An 11,600-nucleotide genomic window follows, 5' to 3' on the forward strand; every position below is an offset into this window, starting at 1 on the left:
TGGCCAGATTTTTCTAAACTCTTTCCTGCTGTGATTTTGAAGGCAAAATACACAGCATAGTTCAGTAAAAGAAGCCTTAAACCTTTTCACTGAGGCATTTACATTTTGATTCTGTTGCCATTTGAAGTAGAACCTCCACAGGGAGATAATGAGCTTAAATTACAATTGACTTTGGAAAGAATAACAGATTTTGTGCTTCCTCAATCATGTAATCAATAGGGAATTCTCTAGTTATGTGAACTACGACTATCTTTTAAGACAATGCTAAGATCTTAATACAAAATCTGTCATTCAGGAGCTTTTTAAGAATTCAGGGCTGTCTCTGAAGAACTTGGCTGGAGATGGATTATACCAATTTACAAATGCAGTTTTCAACCATGACAAATCAAACTGATCTGATCTCAGTTCATTTTACTCAACTGTGCCCATAGGACTCTGAGACGTTGGAATACTTTGTCTACATTATTTTTAACATCTATAGATATTTGTGGATGTGTGAATAATGCTTGAATTTCTCATCTTTTGGCTAGTTTGTGTTTATCACACAGACACAGCCTGTTAGTAAGACCAGCTTTAACAGCACCATGAAGTAGAAATCAATGCTCTGAAGATTCAGGGAGGCCAACGTAAGGCAAAATCTCCTGAAACATGGGGTAGTCCTACCCATCTCATCCCTCTCTAGATCATAAAATCCCTGAGAAAGGGCTATAACCGCCTTGTGGACTGCTGTATCCCTAGGATCTGGGATAATGCCAGCACAGTAGAGGCGCTCAATTAATATTTGTTGAATGAATGGACAACTAAATAAATGAATGAAATTAGACAAAAAAATGAATTTTGCCTTCTGATAATTTGAAAAACTTCACCTATTTATAATATCCTGATTGTCATTATAATTTCTGAATTACATAATTAGAACCAGAATTGACTCTTTATAAATACTTTTTAGATATATGAATTTGGAATCAACTACTTCAAAGGCTTCAAGGGTTTGAGAACACTTAGATAGGAATGTTTGGGGATTCAGAGTTTTTACAATGAATAAAACTCAACCTTTCTAGCTATTTATGAAAGGTCCCTGAGTTATAGGACAAGGATGATCCAAACATGGAACTCCATTTATAAATTTTGTAAAATATTTTCATTTTTTAAAAAGAAAATTCATATCATCAAGCATATTATTAATATGTCCTTCAATATATATTAACCACTTTTCTCTAAGGCTTTCATTGTAATTGGAGACACCACCTCTAAATCTTTTCCTGCTTTCAAAAGATCACTTCTCCTTTCTTATTTGACTCTTAGTATGTACCTGAGCTAAAGATTAATCACATAGCAATTAAGACTTTTCCATGTGTTTATTCATCTAACAAATATTTATTGTATACCTAGCATACGCTACGTTTTGGAAATACAATGGCAAACAAGACAGATGCGGCACCCCCATGGAGTTTGCTGTGAGGGGCTCCTCAACACTTGCTCTAGCAATAACTAGGGTTACTGTCTAATGGATCCTTCTGCACAGCTAATAGAAGAAATGAAATCATGAAAGACTCTGCACATATTTATGTGAACTTGCTTTTCTAAACACACCACTCAAAAATGCTGCTCAGTGTACCCAAACATCATAGTTATACCCCAGTGAGGTAGGTAATAATTTATTCATAACTAACACTTATTTAGCTCTTACTACTATGCTCAGTACATTCATAGACTATATCATTAAATCCCTTCAACAACTCTATTTAGTAGGTTCCATTTTATAGACAAGAAAACTGAAGCACAGATATGTGACCTGTCCAAGGTCACACAGTTAGCAGATGGAACTGGGATTTGAACCCACACAGTATAACACAAAAGCTCATGTGTCTAAGCGTTATCTGTGGCTTGGGGGACACCATTACATTAAAATAAATGTCAGTAACATAAATGGGTCACTGTATATAAAAGTTCTTTGAAATTGTAAAGTAGTATATAAAAAGATATTAGTAAAGTATTATGATCAACAAACCACATCAGTGGCAGAAACAGAGTGAGAACTCAATCTTAAGTTGCAGCTTACTCTCATGAAGAACACTTCAAGCCAGGGAAATGGATAAAAGTACAGATCCAGAAAATTTCTGACATGTGATAACTATTGCAATGACTTTTGAGAATTACTTATTGTTAGCCACTGTGTCTATTTGGTGCTACAAAACAACAACAACAACAACAAAATCCCTTGCTGTAAGGGCTTATAATAAATACACAGTGGGGAGATGAATCGAGGATATTCCACATTTATGGGGAAAGATTGGGCCATGGTACTATTTTCTCACCATTGCATGTGATCTTGTCTTTCTAATTGTTTTCATTATTTTTCTGAAAGAGCTACAAAATTGTGCAGTGGTTCAACCTGACCAAAGTGGTAACATGCTGCTGGGAAGTAAAAGTATTAGATACCAGACTGGAATTATTGTTTTCATTCTCAAATTTAAGTTCTTTTAAAGCATGAATATAGAGGGACGTTTAGATGCTGAAGGCACCTGAATATTTGGATTTATTAAGTAAAATGAATTAAATTCCTGTTAAGTTCCTTGTGTTTCTCCATTCCAGATCATACAGTGAGGTCATGCTATTGAGGGGTTAGGTTCTAAAACCAATATGAAAGGCAAAAATTGAGAAAGAGGAATCATACTCATTATTTAAATTTATTCTCCCTCTGGCCCCTCCCAGTTAAATGGGCATATGATGCAACTTAAATGCTGGTTCGTATTTGTGGAAGCAAGGAGTATTCTTAAGAAAACTTTATTACCTCATCATTCTTTGCTACTACCAGCTAATTAGCTCCTTCAAATAATATTTTGGAAAGTTTAGCTTTACACGTAATACAACAGTAAACTCATAAGCCTTTTGTCCAAAACGATACTTAACTTCTACTTCCCTTTTGACACTTTTATTTTTACTAATGATATTACCGTTCTCTGTACAAATCTGCTGGGCTTTCTCATTTGCCATTCACATCAATTCTTACATTCTACTTTGACAAAGTCTCTTGCAACTATCTTATCCATTTTCAATATTCCTACCTATGAACAGAAATTTAGTACTTTTTACTAGGACTTCTGTGAGCTTTTAACTGTTTTCCCAATTACTGTGTCTACCCATATAAATTTCCCTATACATTGATGCTTGATAACTCCCCCTGTAGCTGTTCCTTTGCTCAAAATTCTCCAAGGGGTCCCTCATCAAAAAAAATTAAGATTTCTAGTCAAGACTCTGAACCAAAACACTAACATGATGTTGGAGAAGAACACTATAGTGCCACCCCTCCATCTACAAGGGCAAAACACAGAACGTAAAATGTGATGGTACCGAAATCTGGTACATGGACTGTGAAATAGAAGTCACGGGGTTCCATGACACTGAAAAATGTCACAAGTTTTTCTTCTAGATGAAATGAAATGCAGTGAGAGACTAGCAGTGTTCTGTGGTGAAGATACAGGACTGTATCAGATTATGATGTACCAATTCCAAAATATTTGGGGTGGTGTGTGTGTGTGTATGAATGTGCGGGGTTATGCTAACATCCTAACATTAGACACAAGTATGGTTTGAGATGTGGATTTCCGGACTAGATAGCACTGCTTTTTCAGCCGTGCTCTATCTTGCCATCCAAGTTGACCACTACCTATTCCTGGAAACTCCTAATCTTTTCTTCCCCTGAGCTTTTGATTATTTCTGAAATGCCTCTCTCCTTCTCCTGCAAAAAAAAAATCCTCAACTTTTAAGGCCCATTTCAGATGGTCCTTCTTCCAAGAAGCTTTTTCTAATTTTTCCAGGCCTGATATTAACCATCATCAAATCCCACTGCGGTATCTGTACCCCTCCTTAGCTCTTTTCTTAGCTTGTCTTGTAGTATACCCATTTGTGTCTTTATCATCTTGATTTCTCCTGCAATTAGTAATTACATATGGCGTGGGTGCTTAATATTTCATAAAAGGAATTACCTTTCACTTGTCAACTTCACAGAATGGCTTCCGGATTATTTTGGGGGTCTCAGTTCTCAGTAGCTCACCAGCGAAGTTCATCTGAATTGAGAACTCAACACCAGATACTTTTTTTTTTTTTTTTAATTTATTTTTGCTGTGTTGGGTCTTCTTTTATGTGCGTGGGCTTTCTCCTAATTGCGGCAAGTGGGGGCCACTCCTCATCGCGGTGCGCGGGCCTCTCACTATCACGGCCTCTCTTGTTGCGGAGCACAGGCTCCAGACGCGCAGGCTCAGTAATTGTGGCTCACGGGGCTAGTTGCTCCGCAGCATGTGGGATCTTCCCGGACCAGGGCCCGAACCCGTGTCCCCTGCATTGGCAGGCAGATTCTCAACCACTGCGCCACCAGGGAAGCCCCAGATACTTTTAAAGAGAATAAAGCCTTAATTATTGAGTATTTTGATTAAAAAAAAAAAAGTAATGATAAAAGTGGTAATCCTTATCACTTATTTCCTAGGTTTTTCTGATCTGATTTTTATTCTCAGGATGAATGTGGAGGTCGATGTAAACATTTTGGATGACCATCACCACCACCACCCCCTCCACACACACACACACAATGATTTACTGCTGGTTTATCCCCACATATTTGGTTACTTATTCCGCGGGAGAAATGATGAAGGATAAAACTGGTTTTCGGGCTTCCCTGGTGGCGCAGTGGTTGAGAGTCCGCCTGCCGATGCAGGGGACACGAGTTCGTGCCCGGGTCCGGGAAGATCCCACATGCCGCGGAGCGGCTGGGCCCGTGAGCCATGGCCGCTGAGCCTGCGCTTTCGGAGCCTGTGCTCCGCAACGGGAGAGGCCACAACGGGGAGAGGTCACAACGGTGAGAGGCCTGCGTACCGCAAAAACAAACAAAAAAACTGGGTTGCAAGTCAACAGCCAAACAAACAAAATGGGCACCATAATACTACTTTCAACTGGACTCCAGTCCTGTATTAATGGTCCTCCCTATGGCTACTCTCCAACAGAACACAGAACTACCTACTCTTCATTAGACCTCCCCCTCCCCCCGCAAACCACTGCATTTGGAATGGGGGATTGGGAGAGTAATTACTATTGTCTCAACTCCTTAACTTACCCGGAAAAATAAAAGTTAATTGAAATCAAAACATTTCACTAGCCTTAGCCACACATTGTGTTATTTTGTGTTGCCAACACATTGTTTTATGAGTATGACATTTATATAACAAACATGCTCAATGTTTAATTTAAACATATTAATTTAATCCCTCCCCCCAACCTAAGGAAAACAAACCACAATATCCTAAAGGAACATTCCCATACATAGACAAAGAAATGCACTTTTTTCCATTCTTTAAGTTAGAATGATTACAAACAGAACTTCAAGAAATATCCCACATGAATGCAACATAGTTTCAGTGAGTTTAATTGCTACCTGTCTCATAAATCGTGCTTCCTATGGGCTTCTGTTCATTAAATGCATTGTTGTATCTAAAAGGGCTATAAGAGTGAGAGGCTGACTGGCTGCCATAGAAGGAGACCCATAAATGGTCTATACCTGAATTTTTTGTAACAAGTTTCTAGTATCTGCTCCTCAGCTTTGCAGATCCAGGCTCATTTGTTTTTTCTAGGAAACCCAGGGACAGTCTCAGCTAACACCTGTTTTCTCAGAATAATTACAGCACCCCCTTCAACTCTCAGAAGTGGCCCAATTTAGACAAAACAAGATGTTGTCTACCTACCTAGAAATGATAAAGCCCTAGGATGATGGTTCTTATTGACCTTCTTCAACTCACAGGATGACTGGGAGGATTCCATTTTGTTGCAAGTAACAAAAACAAGACTGAATAGAGCTTGAGTGAAAAAGAGAATTCACTATCGCCAAAGCAGGCCAGATCTGGGATCTCAGTGTTGATAGAATTTTCACCTCCTCTCTCTTTCTCAGCTCTACTTGTCTCTCCTCTTTTTGTCTGTGGCCCTTGTTCTCCCTGCTAGTCAGTTTCTCTCCCTTGTCTGTTTCTCCCTCAGTCCTTGCAGTACCAGGCTCTTAGTCTAAAAAGAAAACTAGACTCTTATTCTCAGAGTCTATATCGTACAGGCAATCTCTGAATGGCCCTGCTTGGCTCTGGTGCTCACCACCTGAGGCAAATCACTATGGGAAAAGGTGGCATGATTGGCTAGCCCCGGTCACTACCTCATGTCTACTGAGTATCATTTTTTGCTGCAGGGAAGCCAAAAAAGAGTAACACACTAATAGTTCTACTCAAGGCAAGCTAGGAAAAGAACCACAAAATGGACACAGATATCAAAAAGGGGTCAATTACAGGTGAGATAATACAATACAGAGAAACTAGAAAAATCTTCTTAGAAGAGATACCAGTTGAAATGGGTGGTAAAATCTGAGTGGGATTTGATAGGTATGGAAGGAGTCTGGAATAGCTTTGAGATAGACATTGACTAGAGGAGGAGCACTACCCCAAATCTTGGCTTAAAACAGGAATCATGTATTAGTTCTTAATTCTGAAGCTCATCAATTTAGGCTGGGCTCAGACAGGAAGTCCTTGTGGGTTTGGCCGCCTGGGCTTCCCTAAGTGTCCATAATCAATCGCCCTGAATCAGCTCAGCAGCTCAGCTTCTTGGTTGGCTGACTCCCAACTGAGGTGCCTCAGCAATCCTCCACATGGTGTCCTATCCTCCAGCAGGATCGTTTGGGCTTGTTCCCATGGCAAAGGGAAAGAATTCAAGAGAGAGCAAAAGTCCACAAAGCCTTTTGAGAGTTAAACCGACACAATGTCACCTCCACCACATTCTATTGACCAAAGCAAGTCACAAGGCCAGCCCAGATTCAAGGACTGGGGGTGAAGTCTCTATGATTTGGGGTTTTTTTTTTTGCGGTACACGGGCCTCTCACTGTTGTGGCCTCTCCTGTTGCAGAGCACAGGCTCCGGACGTGCAGGCTCAGCGACCATGGCTCACGGGCCCAGCCGCTCCACGGCATGTGGGATCTTCCCGGACCGGGGCACGAACCCATGTCCCCTGCATCGACAGGCGGACTCCCAACCGCTGCACCACCAGAGAAGCCCAAGTCTCTATGTTTTGAAAGGAGAAGTTCATTGCAAAGGGCACGCATACACAGAGAGACAGAAAACAGCCATTTTTGCAGTCAGTCCACAAGAGTACTTTTACTGAAATAAGATTATTGGTAAAGAATCCTCAGTAGGCAAAGTTATAGTTAACATTTATTAAGTGCTTACCATGTTCTAAGCACTGTTCTAAGAGCTTCACATATATTAACACATTTTAATTCCTGCAACATCTTTTATTTCAGAGAAATAGACTACCTGCATATGGAAGTCTAGATGTGGCTTACTATTAGAAAAGGAAACAACTGAGTCCAAAGTCAGGAATTCCCTGAACTCTGGGTTGCTGTCCCTCCTCAGAAGTCAGACTACTCTGCATAGTTGCTGCTTGGGTTCCCAGCTGCCCATGTAGAAGGCGACAGCTAATAGGATGATGTGTTAGTTGGGGTTCTCCAGAGAAACAGAACCAAAAGGATAAACAGATAGATGTATATAAGAGGAGATTTATTATGGGAATTGGCTCCTGTGACTATGGAGGCTAAGAAGTCCCATGATCCGCCAACTGCCAACTGGAACCAGGAGCGTCTATATCAGAGGGCAGGAGAAGATGGATGTCCCAACTCAAGCAAAGAGTAATTTCACCCTTCCTCTGCCTTTTTGTTCTATTTCTGGCCCTTAATGGACTGGATGACTACCCACCTGCACGGGTGAGAGTGACATTTACTCAGTCTACTGATTCAAATGCTAATCCCTTCCAGAAACACCTTCATAGACACACCCAGAAACATTTTACCAGGTCTCTGGGCATCTCTTAGCCGAGTCAAGTTGACACATAAGATTAACCATCACAGGTGGTTTCAACCTTTTCCTCTCAAACATAATGTAACCCACTGAGGCAGATATAACAGGATGTTGAGAGAATTTGTTTTTCTGTTGTTCAGAATGATGGCTAAGGCCTGAAGCTGAAATCAGAATTTATCATATGTTCCTATAATCTAAAGAAAGCCTTGGACTTTCTAAGAGGTAGTTGAATTAGCCCCACTAACTTCAACCTCTCTCATACCACCAAACACCACAGCAACAGAGAGAGAGAGAGAGAGAGAGAGAGAGAAAATGCAGTTTTTGGAGAGAAAGCTTTCAATCTCCACCTCCACTCCCAACCAGGCTAAGCCATGTGAGAGACGGGAGCTTCAAGACAATCTCTCATAAAGAGTAGAGGTGACTGTAAGAAAAAAAGTCACTAGGGGCTTCCCTGGTGGCACAGTGGTTAAGAATCTGCCTGCTAACACAGGGGACACGGGTTTGAGCCCTGGTCCGGGAAGATCCCATATGCCACGGAGCAACTAAGCCCATGCGCCACAACTACTGAGCCTGCGCTCTAGAGCCCGTGGGCCACAACTACTGAAGTCCGCGAGCCACAACTACTGAGCCTGCGAGCCACAACTACTGAAGCCTGCGTGCCTAGAGCCTGTGCTCTAAAACAAGAGAAGCCATCGCAATGAGAAGCCCTCGCACCGCAACAAAGAGTAGCTCCTACTCACTGCAACTAGAGAAAGCCCGTGCACAGCAACAAAGACCCAACACAGCCCCCCCCAAAAATCAATCAATTAATTAATTAATTAAAAAAGAAAAAAGTTACTAGAACCTCACTCCCCAGATGAATAGCTACTGAGCTGCAGAAATCTATTGTTCCCTGATGTTGCTGTTGCTTCTACAGCTGAGTGCCATGAGAGGGTTCTTAGGAGAGCTTTGACGTGTGGGGTGTGGGGACATACATGAACAAAGAGATGGAAGTTAGGGGGACCCCCTTCAGGGTTTGTGCCAGCAGGGCTTGAAGGGAATATGGTGCCTGGGAAGAAGATGGGGACGAATCTCCACTTCATTCCAATTCCCTGTGGCCTTCAGGATTCACAGATAAGGGCCTCAGCAGTGGCACTGTATCCATGTGACGGAGTAGAACTTAGAGGAAGGGCTTGGATGGGCTTGGATGTTACATCAATGTCAAGTTACTCCACAAGCTGCTAAATGCTTATTCTCACTTACTTTGCCTCTTACCAGTAGCAAACCTCATGGACCAAAAAGAGTCTGTCAACCACACTTTGAACAGCACAGCTTAGGTACACTCTGGAGAAGAACTGTGTATCAAACATAAAAATTGCAGTTTTAAATAGAATTGGGTTTAATTTCCATAAAATAAGCTACCAGAAAGTTGTGGAATCTGTCGATGATATTGCAAGGGGGAAATTCAAGTAAACGCTGCTGAAAAAAAAACAGGTTAGAAACAAACAAAAAACCCACAAGGTATAGAGATTCTGAAAAAAAAAAAAAATAGTTAGAAACAAACCAAAAAATCCTATCACAATTCTGTTACACTCTAATTTTAAACTTATTTTATCCTTTTGTGAGTCCTTACCTTTAAATCAAAGTCCAATTCTAGCAAAGGACTTGCTTCAAAATTTAACCAATCAGGTAACAGTGTGACTGAATAAAGGGCTCACTGTCAGAAGATCACAGAAGCCAGTACTATGGCACCGGTTTTTGAGAGGTCGACCGACAAGGAGAAAGGAGGCGAGGCTTAAATCCGTCTTCCCCTCATCTGGGATGAGGTCAAGCTTTTTATGCGTTGTGGGGGAGGGCTGCTATGCGGAAGCACGGGCGGGGCAGGTTTCCATTGCAGGGCTTTGGAACTTGGCCATTTATGGCAAGATGCGGTAAAGAGGCTTCAGCTGCACATCTTCCGGAACTGAAAGTGTTCTTGCCTTCAGGTTCCGGTCATGTCCTGGCTCTTTGGCTCCTGAAATTTTGGTTCCAGTTAGTGTGTGAGGTCAAAATTTTTTCCTCCGAGCGTGCTCCGGCTGCATGACTTGCAGTTTTGTTCTGTTGTTTCTGAAAAACAACTCAGTATCTTGTTAGAAACAGGACCAGGCCGGTTTGGGGCTGGTTCTGCTGTTACAATAGCCGATTACGATGTGATTTCTTTTGCGTTATGATTTCTACTCATCGTGTGTGAAACTCATAGGATTTAAGCTAAGTAATTCAAAATGGAATCACAATGGCCGGTGTGAACTGCCATTATTAGTTTCAAAACGTCCAATATAGGACTGCGAGTGTCTTAGAGCGTTGCTTTAGACAAGAAATTTGTTTGGTAATTTGGTAACGTCCGTGAAAAGACTTCACTGAAACAGGAGATCTCATAGAGGCAAGACCCCTTGGGGCATAATTGTTACACCCTACTAGCAGCCTCCTTAAGAGACCAGGAGCGACTTGACCAGACTTTAAGCTGTTGCGAGCTGTTCCGGAGGGATGCTGCCGCAGGCTCTGTCAGAACAGAAGGCAACTTCGAGATGAGCGCAAGTCCAGTTGTTGGACTGGAGACCACCTCTCATGCTGAGACGCTGCTTCCTGGATCCCTCTTCAGAGTGGTTCGTTACCTCTTTTTCTCTTTCTTCTTTGCGTGACTAACCTTGTGCAAGGTTGTGTGCTTGTGTGCCATAAACTGAGGGGATTTGTGAATTGAATATTCACTGCACTTTGTATATTTCCAATCTCATGTTTCATACCTAGCCTTACCACTGGGTCCTGTGACACAGCCCTGGATGATATTATTTGTAATAAAAAATACAGTCAGCCCTCCATATCCTCCAGGTCTGCATCCAAGGATTCGGCCAACTTCAGATAGAAAATATTGGGAAAAATAATTCCAGAAAGTTCCAAAAAGCAACACTTAAGTTTGCCACATGCCTGCAACTATTTACCTAGCATTTACATTTTGTTTTCAACTATTTCATAACATCTGCATTGTAGTAGGTATTAAAATAATCTATAGATGATCTGAAGTATACAGAAGGATGTGCTGCATAGTTTATGTGCAAATACTATACCGTTTTATATAAGAGACTCGAGCATCCTTGGGTTTTGGTATCCCTGAGGGTCCTGGAACCAATCCCTGTTGAATACAGAGGGGAGACTGTATTTGGTCTTTGACCCACTTTGTGGCAGAAAGCTCCTAAAACCTTTGGTACTTCCTGTGTTGAGAACAATAAAGGCGTCTTATGTTATGTTAATGAAATGACTTTTGGAAAGCCTCTGGGTCTTTTTTTTTAACCAGTTTTTAAAAATTGAAGTACAGTTTTTTACAATGCTTCAGGTGTACAGCAAAATTGTATATATAGTAGTATGTATCTGTTAATCCCAAATTCCCAATTTATCCCTCCCTCCCCTTTCTGCTTTGGTAACCGTAAGTTTGTTTTCTATGTCTGTGAGTCTATTTCTGTTTTGTAAATAAGTTCATTAAGTAAATTTATATCATTTTTTTTAGATTCCACATATAAGTGATATCATATGATATTTGTCTTTGACTTACTTCACTTAGTGTCATAATCCCTAGGTTCATCCATGTTGCTGCAAATGGCATTATTTGGTTCTTTTTTATGGCTGAATAATATTCTGTTGTATATATATACCACATCTGCTTTATCCATCCCTCTGTTGATGGAAATTTAGGTTGCTTCCATGTCTCAGCTATTG

The sequence above is a fragment of the Phocoena sinus genome, chromosome 10 (genome assembly GCF_008692025.1).
Source record: "Phocoena sinus isolate mPhoSin1 chromosome 10, mPhoSin1.pri, whole genome shotgun sequence".
NCBI classification, from domain to species: Eukaryota; Metazoa; Chordata; class Mammalia; order Artiodactyla; family Phocoenidae; genus Phocoena; species Phocoena sinus.